Genomic DNA, 17140 nt, shown 5'->3' on the forward strand with positions numbered 1-17140 from the left:
ATTGAAATGGAAGTGGTTATAGTGGGATCAATAAAAGACATTGAAAAATAGACCTTAAAAAAAAAAAAAAATTCTGGCACAATGAGTTATCCATTTTAAGCATCTGTTTCAAAAAATAATAAAATCAAAGTTAAAAACATTATAAGCCTTTAAAAATTGTAATTGCTAGTCACTTTAATTCATTTTAGATGTTAGGATCTAATCTAACACAGTTTATAATAAATTATAATTTATCATGTTAAATTATGCAAAGAAAATATATTTCAAAATAACATGTATAAGACAATAGTAGTTTATGTGAAAAATCATGACAGAAAGTCCAAATATCAAAGTTATTTTCAATGACAAAAATGGAAATTATTTTTCTGCCTTTCTGTATTTTAAGCTATTTCAGAATGAAAAAAATTTTGTAAAAAATAACTAGTTGCTACTGTTCTAACGTTCTTACATTGCTATAGAGGAATACAAGTGAAAAATATTTAAAAAGTCCTTATCCTGGGGTCTCTTCTCCATCAATACTTTCTGAAGTCTGAATCAGTTTGTCTTTGATTTCTTTTTTTATTTTTATTTTTTGCCTTGCTCTTTTATTTTTATTTATTTGTTTATTTATTTATTATTTATATATGACAGCGGAATGCATCACAATTCTTATTACACATATAGAGCACACATTTTTATAACTCTGGTTGTATACAAAGTATATTCACACCAATTTATATCTCCATACCTGTACTTTGGATAATAATGATCATCACATTCCACCATCATTAATAACCCCATGTCCCTATTTTTCCCCTCCAACCCTTCTGCCCTATCTAGAGTTTGTCTATTTCTCCCACTCCCTATCTCACTTCAGCCACCTTATATCAAAGAAAATATTTGGCATATAGTTTTTTGGGATAGGTTAACTTCACTTAGCATTATCTTCTCTAACTCCATCCATTTACCTGCAAATGCCATGATTTTATTCTCTTTTAATGCTGAGTAATATTCCATTGTGTAAATATGCCACATTTTTTAAATCCATTTATCTATTGAAGGGCATCTATATTGGTTTCACAGTTTAGCTATTGTGAATTGTGCTGCTATGAACATTGATGTGGCTGTGTCCCTGTAGTATGCTGTTTTTAAGTGACCATTACTATTTCGTCTGCTCAATTCCTTAACTCATTTATTGATTGGGTTGCTTGTTTTTGGTGTCAAGTTTTTTTGAGTTTTTATATATACTAGAGATCACTGCTCTATCTCAGGTACATAGGTGGCAAAGATTTCTCCCATTCTGTAGGCTCTCTCTTCATGCTCTAAATTTTTTCCTTTGCTGTGAAGAAGCTTTTAAGTTTGACACAGTCCTATTTATTTATTCTTGATTTTACTTCTTGAATTTTAGGAGTCTTGTTGAGGAATTTGTTTCCTAAGAGGACATGATGGAGATTTGGGCCTATTTTTTCTTCTAGTAGGTGCACAGTCTCTGGTCTAATGCCCAGGTCCTTGATCCACTTTGAGTTGAGTTTTATGCAGCATGAAAGATTTCATTTTATTACATATGGATTTCCAGTTTTCCCAACACCATTTTTTGAAGAGGCTATCTTTTATCCAATGTATATTTAAGGTGCCTTTGTTTAATATGAGATTACTGTATTTAGGTGGGTCTGTCTTCTATTCTGTACCATAGGTCTTTATATCTATTTTGGTGGCAATACCATGCCATTTTTGTTATTATAGCTCTATAGTATAATTTAAGGGTCTGACATTGTGATACCTCTTGCATCATTTTATTGCTGAGGATTGCTTTGGCTATTATGGGCCTCCTATTTTTCCAAATATATTTCATGACTATTTTTTTTTTAATTTCCATAAAGAACATGATCAGAACTTATTAAAGACTTGCATTACATCTGTATAATGCTTTTGGTAGTATGGACATTTTGACAATATTAATTCCGCTTATCCAAGAACATTGGAGAATTTTCATCTTCTATACTCTTCTTCAATATGTTTCTTCAGTGGTCTGTAGCTTGCATTGTGGAGGTCTTTCACCACTTTTGTTAGATTGATTCCCAAATATTTTTTTTCTTTGAGGTTATTGGGAATGGGGTACTTTTCCTAATTTCTATTTCAGTTGATTCGCCACTGATATAAAGGCATACAATTGATTTATAGGTGTTAATTTTATATTCTGCTATTTTCCTGAATTCACTTAGTAATTCTAGAAGTTCTCTGGTGGAGTTTTGTGGGTCTTCTAAATATAGAATCATGTTGGGGCTGGGGATGTGGCTCAAGTGGTAGCGCGCTCACCTGGCATGCCTGCGGCCCGGGTTCGATCCTCAGCACCACATACAAACAAAAAATGTTGTGTCCGCTGATAACTAAAAAATAAACATTAAAAAATTCTCTCTTTCTCTCTCTCTCTCTCTCTCTCTCTCTCTGTCTCTTTAAAAAAAATAGAATCATGTTGTCAACAAATAGGAATGGTTTGAGTGTTTCTTTTCCTACTTGTATCCCTCTAATTTCTTTCTTCTCTCTAATTTCTCTGGGTAGAGTTTCCAGGACTATGTTGAATAGAAATGGTGAAAGAAGGCATACCTGTCTTGTTCCAGTTTTTAGAGAGAATGCTTTAATTTTTTCTCCATTTAGAATGATGGTGGTTTTGGTTTTAGTATATATAGCTTTTACAATGTTGATGTATGTTCCTACTGTACCTAGTTGGTTTAGTATTTTGAACATGAAGGATGCTGAATTTTGTCAAATGTTTTTTTCTGCATCTATTGAAATAATTATATAATTCTTGTCTTTAAGCCTATTGATATAATGAATTATGCTTGTTTATTTCTGTATGTTCAATAAACCTTGCATCCCTGGAATAAACCCCACTTTATCATTGTGTGCTATCTTTTTAATACATTTTGCATGCAATTTCTCAGTGTTTTATTAAGAATTTTGGCACCTGTGTTCACCAGAGATATATTGGTCTGAACTTTTTTTTCCATGATGAGTCTTTCTCTGGTTTTGGTGTCCAGAGGATACCAGGTTCATAGAATGAGTTTGGAAGGGTTACCTCATTTTCTATTTCATGGAGTAACTTGAGAAGTATGGTGTTAGTTCCTTTTTGATGGTCTGTATAATTTAGCTGAGAATCCATCTGATCTTGGGCTTTTTTTGATTGGTAGGCTTTTGATGGCATCTTCAATTTCAATGCTTAATATTGATGTGTTTAAATCTATGTCCACCATGCGACCAGCGCACTGGTTTCATTAAAGAGGTTCTTGGCATAAAAGTTAGCTAGCGAGATAGAAATAAAACACACAGACTCAGTTACCTTTTTCTATGACCAGGTCCGAGACGGCTTTCCCTCTGACTCACACCTCGAACCACCCGGTAGGGCTGTAAGGATTACTCAGGGTTAGCAGGAGAGAGAGAGAGGAAGCACGCCAGGGAGTAGCCTTTTATTGGGGAACAAGAAATTCAGGGGAGAATTGCATCCAATGAAGGTTGAGGGGGGCCGCACTCCAAGGTCAGGGTCAGTGATTGGCCCCCGGGGTCAGTGGTCAGTCACACCCCCACACGGACAGGCTCTCGAATCAGGAGAGGGCAGGGAAAGCTCCAACACAGTTAGCCAGAGCGCCTCAGACCCAAACCAGGAGTTGCCCAGTCACGTGTGAGAATGGCTTCCCACATCTATGTCCTCCTAATTCAATTTGTGTAGGTCATATGTCTCTGAAATTTGTTGCTGTCTTCAAGATTTTCTATTTTATTAGAGTAGACATTTTCAAAATAGGTTCTGATTATCTTCTGTATTACAATACTGTCTGTTGTGATATTATCATTTTTGTTGCAAATTTTTTAAATTTGAATTTTCTTTTTCTTGTTAGCTTGGCTAATGGTTTATCAATTTTATTGTTTTTTTTTTCAAAGAACAACTTTTGCCAAATTTGGGGTTATTTACTTTGTGTCAATTTCATTGATTTCAACTCTGATTTTAATTATTTCCTATCTTCTACTGCTTTGGGTGTTGGTTTGTTCTTCTTTCTGTAGGGCTTTGAGATGTGATGTCATCTTTTCAGCGCAGTCAATTTTGCTTTTAATGATTATATATTTTGTCTTCCTTGCCTGAGGTTCTGTCTTCCAAATTATCTAGTTTGTTGATGATTATTTCAATTGAATTTTTAATTTGGTTTATTGATTACTTCATTTTGATGAATTCTGCTTATTTTTGTTTCAGAATCTCTGTCTTTATTAATCTTTCACTTCTTGTATTTTCTCTCTGATTTCACTTCTTATACCATTCTTTACTTCATAGATAAGTTTAACTATGAATGTTCTAAACTCCTTTTTTGATATTTCTTCCACCTTGGCGTTGATGCATCCTATTATTAAAGTATCTTGGCTTTGGGAGGATGATTTTTTTCTCTTTTTTCATGTTGTTTGTGTGTCTACCCAGCTAACAGTGTGGATCTGAGGCAGTAGATTTTCTACCCTGTGGACTTATTTTGTTCATGAAGCTTTCCAGTACTTCACTATTTAGTAGGAGACAAATAATAAAAATAGCAAATACAGACAATATACATCATTAAGCCAAATAGTTCCTCCTATGATATCAAGGATGTTAATTATAATAATAAACAGAAATGATAGGATCAGTTATTGCTTACAATACAAATAGCAAGTTTGCAAAAGGGTTTACAATTTCAAGTGATAAACAGGCAGAGAACAGAAGTGATAGATGATGTGATGATTGTGAGGGAGGAGGAGAGAATATAAAAGTAAAATTTTAAAGGATGAGTGTATGAGGATAATAGAAATTGGCTATTAAGAAAGAAAAGAGGGAAGAAGAATGAAGAGAACCAAATGGGCAGGAAAGAAAATATATATAAAGTAAAAATTTTTTAAAATTAAAAATAAAAAAATACAAAACAAAACTAAAATATACTAATCAAACATCCTAATCCTCATAAAACTGATTAGTAAAAAATAACTGACTTCAAAATGCTAGAAGTGAGGAAAAAAAACACAAATGTGAGTATGAATAAATGTCCATATTATGCCACAAATGAATAAAGAAAAAAAAAAGGTGGTGGGGAGAGAAAAATCTCCATGAAAGTTAAAGAATTCTTTCCCCATTGAAGTTTAGAAGAGTCTCAGCTTCTCTTCTCAGCAGTTTTAGGTGGGTTTACATGATGTGTGATGCTCCATCCTCCAAATTGCTGAAGTGATAGAGATAAACCCATTGGTGGACTTCCTGGTGGCAGAGTTAACATCTTAGGTAGAATCCAGGCTCTTCACTGAATGCAAATTGGTCTCAAAATTTTTAATCAGCAAACCTTTTTGGCCCAGTAATTGCTGTCATGCTGGAAAATTCTACCCCAGGGATCTCCCCTAGATTCCACTCATGTAGCAGAGGAGCTTGCTCTTAGTCCCCTAAATCACCTGCAGATCCTAAGTTTCCTAGTCTCAGATTCAGCCTCCAAACTCAGTTTCTTCGACCCCTGCCATCCGGAGTTCCAGGCAAGATATGTCTCTCCCAGCTGGTCCTGCTAGCAATTGGACTGGAGGAGGGGGAGGGGGCTGGATTGATTTCTTCAACCAATTGTCCCAGTGTAAACTTCTCTCACATTGGATTTTCTCTGGTCACTTAAGTACACTCTATGTCATACAGTGTGTGTTTACTAGGCTTGTATTTTGAGCCAACTCAGGTTTACCAGGAGTAGACGCCATCAGCTGCCTGTCCCCAGGCTATGGCTGCAAAATGGTTCCTTCCTTTGTCCTCTACACATGCCTGAAAAGATTGCAGCTTCTTTCCCACACAGGGATATTTTGCACCATGCCTTTCAGGTTTGTCAGGCAATGTCCTTGATTTCTAAATGCCTTGTACCCAGACATGCCTCAGGTTTTCTAAAAATGTGGGTTTTTTAAATTCCCTTATCCCTCCACTTTGCTTATGGAGAGACCTCACTGATTGATACTTCCAGCCTGGCTCTGTCAGGAGCTATGGTGCTGGGATTTCTTCCTTACTTTATTATAGCCAACCTTTTGAATCCCTTGTCTTCTCTGAATGTCCAGTTTTAAATTCCAGTTTCTCTCTCTCTCTCTCTCTCTCTCTCTCTCTCTCTCTCTCTCTCTCTCTCTCGTTCACTCATATTGCTGAGAAGCTGCCTATCTGTTTGCTTGGTTTTACTCCATGGAACACCCAGAAATTGGCATTCTCTATTCAGCCATCTTGAAACCGCCCTCCTCATTTTACCGTGTCTTTTAAGTATTGGTTGTTCCATTTGACTGATGGAAACCTGATAAGTCTATGTGACTTGGAATTGAGGGTTTTAATTTTAACCTGGATCTCCAATCTCAACATCTATGCTCTTACCTGTTCTTCTCTTACTTCCCATATATCTGTTTCCATCAGGGTAGTACTCTGGAAAATACCTTCTGACACTGGAAGATTTCAAAGTAATAGTTTAATTCACTAATTAACCTTGGAATGCTCACAAAAAAATCAAGTACAGATCCAAGTTTCAATGTGAAGCAGTGTGCCAAACTAAAATATCTCATGAAGATAGCAGTCTAGATATTGGCAGACTAGGTATTAGCTTATATTAAGAGAAACATGTTATTTAAATGCCTTATTTTTCCATCATACTTGGTCCAGCTAAAAGAAGATATTATATTAGACTTTAATTTTTTTGGGGGGAGGGGTGATATTGGAGATTGAATTCAGGGGCACTTGACTAGTGAGCTACATCCCCAACCCTATTTTGTATTTATTTAGAGACAAGGTCTCACTGATTGTTTAGTGCCTGGCCATTACTAAGGCTGTCTTTGAACTCACAATCCTCTTTTCTTAGCCTTCAGATCCACTGGGATTGCAGCCATGTGCACAAAACTTTAATTTTTTTTTTATACTTAAAAAAATTTATCTTTGATATTTTTGAGATTATATATAGTGTTTCTCTACTGTGTGTGACTCAATGAATATTTGTTGAATGAATCAGTGTATAAATTAGACATATAGCTATAAAATATGTTTAAAGGTCAATACTTCTGATGTCATATTGCCTAGTCTTGAATGCTGGAAAAAGCACTAACATTTTCTTTTGGGCCAGTTACATATTTTTTCTATGAGTTGAACTTACCATGTGTAAAATGGATTAGCAATATTGTGAATATATAGGTTTGATAATACCAAAATTAACTTTAATACTTAAGAACTTAAATGATATCTATCCCAACAATGCAATGGAATTTATAGATGATTCTTTATAGTTACTAGAAGTAGTCTCTCTCTCTCTCTCTCTCTCTCATATATTTGTGTATATATATATATATATATATATATATATATATATATATATATAATATCATATATATAATACATTATAGTACTTTCTTCTGACCAAATTTTCTTTAGTGGCTTGTGGAATAAAAATTGACTTTTAATCAGTAATTACAAGTCAATAGACAGAATCTAGAAGGTAGTAAGATAAGCCATAAAATCTTTCTGGATATCTATACAGAATTTACTTTATAAAATATTATTTACAAAATCTTATAACCCATCACAGATTTGTTGTTTCCAGAATACATATTTATAAACTTTTTTAAACTTTTAAAGTTATGTGTAGCCATCTCAGAAAGCTACCATGAATGATTCTCTCTAATGATCAAAGCTGATCCTTGTTGTCCCATTTCCGATGTGGTTAGGTAATATTTTGTGGGTCTATTTGTACCATAGAGTACAAATAAACACACTAACATATAGCAATATTGTGGCCTTCTGGAGATGCAATGAACAAATGCACATAGTAAAATGGAGTGGTAGCAGTGATGATAACAAGTGCACAGCTGGAACATTGAATGTTTTCATGACAGACAAGCCCTTAACCTCTCTCAATCAACAGGAAAAGACAGACCACATGATGACTGGGCAAACACTTTGTCCCTTTATATTCATGTCTAGAACTTCACCATTCAGTAGGATGTCATTATGAGAAAAGTTAGTCTTAAAATAGTAGGATTATTATGAAATATTGAAAGAAGACAGGATATTCTGAGTCGTATCAATTGCATTTCATGTGTCATAACCATGAGTTTGGCCAAGGCTTATGTTGATTTAATTAGACTTCCTCATGCTGCTTAAATAAAGCCTGAGGAATACTGATTAGTTGCATGGAAGGAATAACACAGCAAGGTATGCTATTTCACTGTTCTTTTTCTTGTTTTTTAGCCATCTAAAGAGTACATTTTTTTAGTATTACTTTTTGTGGACCACCAAGGTACCCCAGAGGCATCCTGACTCAATAAGAGAGAAACTAACAAGGCCAAAGGATTGCACCATGAGTCTGTTCATTAGACAAGACACAGCTCATGGATCAGCTACAAATGTGGATTGCGACCCCAAATTCCTACAGAGATCAAAGCAGAGGCATTTGTCTTTCCACAATTCACACTACATTTGGAGAAGTGAAGCCCAATACTTAAAAAAAGATTTTGCTTTCCTTCTTTCTGTAACACTTTAAAAGCCCTGTAGGTAGGATGGACCTAGGTTAAGTTGTCAAATGCAAATATGGCATATGTCATTTATATTTAAATTACTTTGGCATCCTGCAGTATTACCTAGAGGTTTGCCTTCCAAATGGCCTATGAAGAATATTTTAAGGAAGAAAGCTATAAGTAAAATTAAAATTCCTACATTAAAACATTATATAAATTACCTTTATACATTTAACCCATTAGAAATATTGATATATGGAAAAGAAAAATATACTAATCTTTTATCTTCTTTCTTGACCAAACAAATTTTACCTCTACAAATGTTTTATTCCTCAGTTAACCAGTACATTACTTACCCTTGTTTATACCAATAACCAAGGACAGAGAAAACAACATTGATTCTTTATATTTTGACCCTATATCCTATTTATTTACCAGTATTATATTGGATCAACTTCCCAAACATATCCTGTATATGACCATTATTTCTATTCAAAACTGTATGAGTTAAATCAAGGCCTTTGCATCCTGTTTTGCACATCTCATGCAGCAACCTTGGTTTCAAACTGCTAGGACCTCTCGTATAGACTAATAATTTCCTAAATAGTTTGCCTATCTCCAATTCCTACTTCTCTAAACCAACTATTCTATAAAATAGTGAAGGCAGGCTTTTAAAAACAAAATAACACAAACAAAAGATCAGTGCCATGCACAAAATCAAATGATATTTGCTTTTAATATTTAGACCAGATTTCTTACAAAGTTCTACATAATCCTATGTAATATGGACTCTGCCTACCTGTCTTTACCTCATTTAATAATCCCCTTGTCCTCATTCACTGATCAGACTTGCTGACAAACTTGCTCATCCTGACTGAGGGCTCCTGTTTGATATTTGCTCTCTCTGCCAAGGCATACCAACACTTTTTCAAAATTCAAATTACTTTTCAAAAATCACTTTCTCTAGGAGACATACCACTACATGACATACAATATTCTTCCCATTCAGTGATAGGTTGGCTTCAAGTTCTTATTTCTACATGAAATTATGTTGTTTTCCCAATTACTTATGGTTTATCTCTAAAAGAAGGTAAGCTCAGTAGTGCAATATCCCAGTCTGTCTTGTATACCACTATGTGCTCTTCCTCTATAATTATTCATGAGGCATAATAGGCCTTCAACTAATACTTGACATATAAGTTTATTAATAACTCTACCAATTTTCAAACTTTCTCAGATTTCTCAATCATTAAACAGAAATGTAACTTTGGTCTTATTGACTTAATCCCACTGACATCATTTGCAATATTGTGGCACTGAATAAGTTATGCTATGCTTTATATTTATACTTTTCTTGTTGTTCCATTTCTCCTAAATTCTCTTATACATACATAACCACACCCCCATTAGCAAAAACAAATAGACTTTTATAGAGGAAAAAGTACAATGGTAGAAATATAAAATCTTTACAATTCTGAAATGAAGTTATACATGGATAATGATGTTTCCCTCGAAATCCTATGACTTCATTTTTCTAATTCAATCTATCACTTTTTAATTTCTTGCAAGTTTTAAAAATCACTGATTTTTAAAAAATAATTTATTGTTATGGTATCTGACCCTCCTTGCTCTCCTCCTCTGTGCCTTTTTGCCTTCCTGTGCTCATCCCCTAACTAGTCATATGCTGAATCTTCTACTCCTTGCTTTCACATGATTAGTCATTGCCTTTTTGCAAATACCTCTAACTTGTATCATCTTTTTTTCCTAATACCCCAATACTATATTTTTCAAAACATTACTACTAAGTCTCAAAAATTAAATGTTCTAAAATTGAGTTCTGAGAATCATATTAGAATCTCACATTGATTCAACCTTTATTTTTTATCTAGTTCTGTCCATAGTCCCTTTAAATTCAAACTCAGCTATTTTGTCTCTAATAATGTTTATCTAGTTCTACTTCACCATAAACTCATATCTGTATCATCTAAGAATTAATTAATCCCCTATCAGTAATCTCCATTCATTTTAGCCCATTGTAGAAACAAATTAATTTTCCTAAAACACTGCAATTATTATGATTGTATTCTTCCTAAAACTTGTAGGAAATTCATAGCAGAAAAATATTCTGAAAAAAAAAAAATCCAAGTGCAATTAAATTGAATCCAGGCTACTTTACCCCTCAGATTACTCTAAAATCTGGGCATGTTTTACTTGTCTAACCTTAACTGCTAATCTTCTGTAACATATTGCAGGCAACATGAAGAATTTGGATGAGTTAAGTGATTATCTCACTGAATTACTGGAACCAATTCTCATGATATACGTGGTGGTGTAAGCTTAACTGTTTGTAAACCAACTTGAATTTTAAACTTCTATTATTCACTGTCTTCTTACTATAGCAAGACTAAGACCTAGAGTTATCATTTCATTTCTTTGCACAATCCTATCCATATTTCAAGTCACACAAATTTCACAAAGCATCCTCTATTTATGGAAATTCACAGCCCCTGTTGCCTTTATATATCTTAGAGCTTAACAGTGTTTTCTCATTTTACTTTATTTTCTGTGTATAAGTTAAAGTGTCTCCAAAAGATGGTAGGTCCCTTGAGAAAAAGGATCTGGATGTATACTTCTCTTCTGTGCTCTGTGTTGACCGAGTCGCAGAGATTTATAAACCTCTGTTCAATTGGACTAAATCCTTTTTTCCTTAAATATGTAACTTAACATTCAAATGACACACAGCTTGCTCTTGAAAGAGACATCGCACCCTTATTACCAGTATTTCCAGATGGAGCTATGGATCAAATTTTACAGATTCTGCTGTAATTGGAGCCCTGAACTCTCTGAACCATAGTCCCTAGAAAATAGCACCTTCCAAAAACCTTTATTTATGAGAGACATTCACTTTATAACCATAGCCACACAGAATATCAACTGAAAGGGTTCAACCCTCCCTGAAAATTCTACCCTCTAGCATATCATATTGCCATTTTTGGTATAGGAAAAATATTACTGGTTAGAAACACATGTGAATGATCAGAATTTTTAAAGTATGATTTTTAGTTATTTAAATTATAATTTAAATACAAGTTAAATACAATTTAAAATACAATTTAAATGCAATAGCAAATATAATTTAAATTACAATAGCAGCCTTATGTATCAAATGTATGAATTCTGTTATATATTTTGTTAAGTCTTAAAGCTGTGATAAGTATATTTTCATGCTTGTCCTTAGTAACTAATATAAGGCTTCCAAAGAAGAGCTATGTATAAAATAGATGTTGAAATAGTTGAGTTTTTAAAAGATGAAGAGAAATAAGAATTAGTGAATAGCATTTTGTATAATTCTTTGTCCAAATTACTAATTTTATTTCACATTGTATATTCTTACCTAATCACTGAAATAGCATGTTTTCCTGGTTGACTAATTTGCAATGTGCAATGTACTTGACTGCAAATGTGTAATATACTATTTGAAACATTATGTACTTAACTCACTGAACCAAAGAGTAAAATGTTTTAATCTTTGCACACTTTACAAATGGAGCCACAAACTTTATTGATCAATCAGCGTACTTTACCAGTTCAATTTTATGTACATTGCTGAATGAGCCATATACTTTGTAAGAAAAGCTTTATATGTTTCTGGAGTTTAGCTGCAGATTCTTCCAGACAAAAAGAATACCTTATTCTGGTTCACTTGAAATGTGCAGTGCTACATAGCACAAAACTCATGCTTTACTCATGAAGTTACATTCTTGATTAATCTCAACAATTCCTGCATTTGTTACAAAGATGGTAAGCTATGGAATGTGGTATCAATTAGTAGACCAATACAAGTTAAATTATAGGCATAATAAATTTCAAAACTGAGGTAGAGATTTTTAGAAGAAGTAAAATTCAATTTATACAGCTAAGAGAAATAACAAGATGGGTTAGGTGGTGTTAGGTCCAGCTACTTGGAAAACAATTCTTTTAACTACATAATTGATTCAATTAGTTTTTAACTAAATTCTTACATTGTCTTTTCTTCTTCATACCTGGTCCTTTCCCTAATTGTGTGTGTCTGTCCACATTGAACTGTTTTGGATCTATTTAGGTGTAAATCTAAAAGTAATTGAAATTTTATGATGATTGAAAATTAAATAGATATCACGAGCCCCAATATTTGCTGTATTTATCAAATAAACTGTCATTACACCTCTCATGATTTCTATTCTAACTAAGCATGATTCAGCAAAAATCCACTTGTGTTTTAAGAAGTATCTTTTCTCTTTAACTGAATGCTGAAATTATTCAAAATTATTATCATTTCAGTAGATCTTATGACTGATGACTTTGATATAGAGAAAAATCTTGATTTTCCAATAGATATATTTTAGCTGGTTTTAACAATGTTTTTTAGAGATTTCTTTATCTTTAATAAATAAATAGTAGTAGCCTTGTAATTTAAATATATGTGATAGAATATATATATATATATATATATATATATATATATATATGTGTGTGTGTGTGTGTGTGTGTGTATTCATTTATTTGAGTTTTGATTATTTACCATTTTTAGTGATTTTTTTTAGCTTTCCTTTGGAGAAAGTAAAACATTTCCTCTCAAATTTTAATGCAAAATTGCTTCAGTTTCTTTGCTAGGTTATATGTCCTTGAACTTATTCTTATGCCACTGATATTTTAGACTCTGTTACTATTGATAATTAATGTCCTCTATTCTTAATTAATTGTTTAATTATAGTTTTTCATTGCTTAGCTACAGGAAAAAAATCTTTTAATTGGATGTCCAATGAAAGAGAAAAAGATTACAGGACTGTATAAGTCCCACTATCAGCTTCTATATTTTATGATTTGAAAAATTAAGGCATATAAAAATTAAATATTTTAAAAGAAAGTAATAAATAGGTAAATATTCCTTTCTTTACTGATCTATTTTTCCTTAGACAGGATTATATCTGGGCAATAGAGATGAAGCAGGTGATGATTTATTGAACAAAAGTATATTTGGAAGTGCTAATGCTTTTTCTTGTACTACTTTTTGTATAGGGTATAACCTGCTGCCCCCAAAATATATATCTGTCAGGATCTGAATGAATTGGGGGTTTCACCGATAACTGTAAAAACCTTACCCATCACAGAAGGGGAAATACTACCAAGTATTTGTAGTTTTTTGTGGAGCTAGCATCATTTGAACAATTTTAGATCCACATGGTTGAAGAAATAAGGCAACTAAAGAAAGAATCTATTTTTTTAAAGTTGGGTTGCCTGTGAATAACAATTATTATTTCTATTAAAAATGTTATTTGAAAACTTCCCCATTTTCTTTTTGTTGTTTTCTCAATATATGTGAGCAGAAATGTATATTACATTATTATGCAGGAATGAACATCCCAATATCTTTATGATAGTCATGAGAGTCATGAAAATATTGGGATATTTATTCCTGCATCATAATGTAATATATCCTATAGCTTAAAACAACATGTATTGTTTTCTATTAATCAGTGTTATATTATGACAGTGAGTAGGACTTGGCTCAGCAACTGTATCCAAGGACATTTATCACAAAGAATAAAAATATGTTGACATAAAAACCTGCATACAAACATTTATAGTAGTTTTATTCATAAAAGCTCAAACCTGAAAATGTTCCAGGTGTCCTTCCAGAGTTGACTGGTTAAATAAACTGTTGCAAACATGCAATGAGATGACTAGCAACAACAAGAAACAAAATACTGATGTACATAACTGTGCTCTATGAGCAATTCTAGTTCCAGAAATGTGAATATTACATGGTTCCATTTGTACAGTATTCTTGAAAGGACAAAAATTATAGAAATGGAGAAAAACCCAGATTTGTGTTTTCCAGGGGTTAGGCCTGGGAAGTGGCTTCAGAAATATTATACAAAGAATCTTTGTACCAATGGAATTATTTAGCATCTTAACTGTGGTGGTGGAAAATGTACCCAAACCTGCCGTATAAATCTATGGAACCTAATACACATAAGCTCACACATATACACATACATACCCAGAAATATGTACATGTGAAAATAAGGAGGTCTGGGGGCTGGGGATATAGCTCAGTAGCTCAGTTGGTAGAGTGCCTACCTAACATTCATAAGGCCCTTGGTTCAGTCCCTAGCACCACCAAAAAAAAAAAAAAAAGAAAAAAAATTCTTTGGGCTGGGGCTGTGGCTCAGTGGCAGAGCACTTGCCTCACGCATGCAAGGCACTGGGTTCGATCCTCAGAACCACATAAAAATAAAATAAAATAAAGATATGGAAAAAAATGTAAATAAAAAAATAGGGAAGTCTGAATAAATTATTTGTATGTAGCAATGTCAATATCCTGATAACATATTCTGTACTCTATTTTTTACAAGATTCTACCACTGGGGAAACTATATAAAGGCCACACAAGATCTCTCTGATTTTTTACAACAGCATGCGAATTGTCAATAGTCTTGATAAAATTTCAATAAAAACAAAATTATAAGTTATAGATATGGTTTTGTGAGTTCCATTTTAATATTTGATTGTTAAATGTTTCTGATATGCAGAGAATATGTGCAGATCATATAATAGAATATGACTAATAAGAATTTGCTTAAATTTCTTTGGTTACTTTTAGTATTTATTGTTTTTTTTTAATTTTTTGTTTCCTTTATAAGACTCTGATCTTTTAAAAAGATTATTATGTTTGGTTTAATCAGAATTAAACAACAAAATTAGTTTTTTAAAAGTACACAATTTTTAGACTATAACATCATTATCTACATATCCAATGGCCATTAGATTTTTGGATTTAATTAATAGAAAGAGTTTTTTGAGATCATGTTCAGACTTTTTTTTTCATTTCTAAACATTTAAAAATCAAGATTTTCTTTTGCATTATATCAGCACTTTGGCAGTTGTGGTTGTAGCTAGGTGGAAGAGCAATTACCTAGCCTGCAGGACGTCCTAGGTTAGACCCCCAGCACTGAAGAAAAGAAAATAGGCATAATAATAAATTCTATCAAAATTATTATTAAGTCAGAAAGAATGATGTATAACACCATGATTCACATACAATTCCTTAATTGATTTCCTGTATGTGTACACACACACACACACACAGTGAATATATAATTGTAGAATACTAGCTACATGATTTTCTCCAAAGGTAAAACTTTAAGGTTAAATTTGACATGGAAATATTAGATATGATGTTACTACTTTTTATTGGAGTGTTGTGTGTGGAATATTAATAATGAATACTGCAGTTACACTAAAGTTACTGCTAGATGTAATATTCTGTTGCTATTCTTTGAGAGTTACTTCTATTTTTCTCTATGAAAAAATAGCCATATTATAGCTTTCTTTATTTAAATAATGTGAGACTTGAGCATAATTAGATCAATCACGTTTGACTAATGGAACACTATTATTATTGATAATACATGATTGCTGCTATTTTATTTTATTTCTTTTTTAATTTCAGAATTTAAAGTAATATGTGTGTGTGCGTGTGTGTGTTACTTTTTCACTGTATCATTCTCCTATCATTTCCAAGGTATCCACTATCCCTGCTTCTTAAAAGTATCACATACATCTCTTTAAGTTAACAATGTCTTGCTTGGCTCTGCCTGAACCTGATCTTTGTCAAATAGATATTGATCTATAAATATTATTTTACTGGTGTTTTCATTTTAGTAACAATTCATTTTAAAAGTCATGCACAGCTCCACGTATGGCTATTGTTTATTCACTTTCACTGTTTTATAGGACCACATTGTAAACACGTATCTCTATTTTTCCATTCACCTGTCAGTGGGCATATTGGCTGTCTGCAGATATTTTGTCATTTTTGTTACTATTCAAGTGCCCTTGAATAATAATAATGATACTCTCTTTTCCTGCCTTACAATAAATAGCTGGATAAGTTATCAAATTTGTAAGATTGTGCCAATTTTCTTTAAGAGTTGCAACAATTTATACTACATCCCTAGCAATATATAGGAGATCTGACTGGCATGTACATTTTCAGGGTGAATGACTGTACAGTGTTATCTCACAAAAGACTTGATTTGTAATTTCCCCAACAACTCCTATGATTATTTAAAAAAATCTATTCATGTGTCACTTGTGTTTCTTTCTTGGGAAGTAAATATTTGTGAAGTTTACTCATTTTTCACTGGATCGTGGTTCTTTAAATGTTGAACAAAAAGTTTTAACCAAAATATAGGTAGATTATCAACACATTCCTTCACATTTGTTCCTTTGTTGTCTTAGTTCACCTACACATATCAATCTCAAGGTTAGAATGATATTAATTTATATTTTATGATAAGAATTCAAAATTTGACTTAGATATGATAAATTCTTAATATTTCTGAAGTTGATTGCTATTCTTTTTTGTTTTATTTATTTTGAAATCTATTTACTTATTCATTGATACCAGAGATTGAACTCAGAGGAGCTTAAGCTCTGAGCCACATCTCCAGCCCTTGTTATTTTTTATTTAGGGGCAGGGACTTCCTAAGTTGCTTAGGGCCTCACTAAATTGCAGAAGTTGACTTTCAACTTGCAATCCTCCTGCCTTAGCCTCCAGAGCTGCTGGAAACACAGGTATGTGTTACCATGACCAGGTGGAGTTGATTGCTAT

The 17140-nt window shown here is 32.8% G+C and overlaps 1 protein-coding gene across 1 annotated transcript in view; it reads left to right on the forward strand.

Annotated features, from left to right (window-relative positions):
* The window catches only part of Pcdh15 (protocadherin related 15), a 1685700-nt gene that overhangs the window by 382989 nt on the left and 1285571 nt on the right, over positions 1 to 17140 (forward strand). The gene's annotated exons all lie outside the window — the stretch shown is intronic.

Source organism: Marmota monax, unplaced genomic scaffold (assembly GCF_021218885.2).
Source record: "Marmota monax isolate L192 unplaced genomic scaffold, Marmota_monax_Labrador192_F-V1.1 WCK01_AAM20220418_F8-fsc00019, whole genome shotgun sequence".
Taxonomy (NCBI): Eukaryota; Metazoa; Chordata; class Mammalia; order Rodentia; family Sciuridae; genus Marmota; species Marmota monax.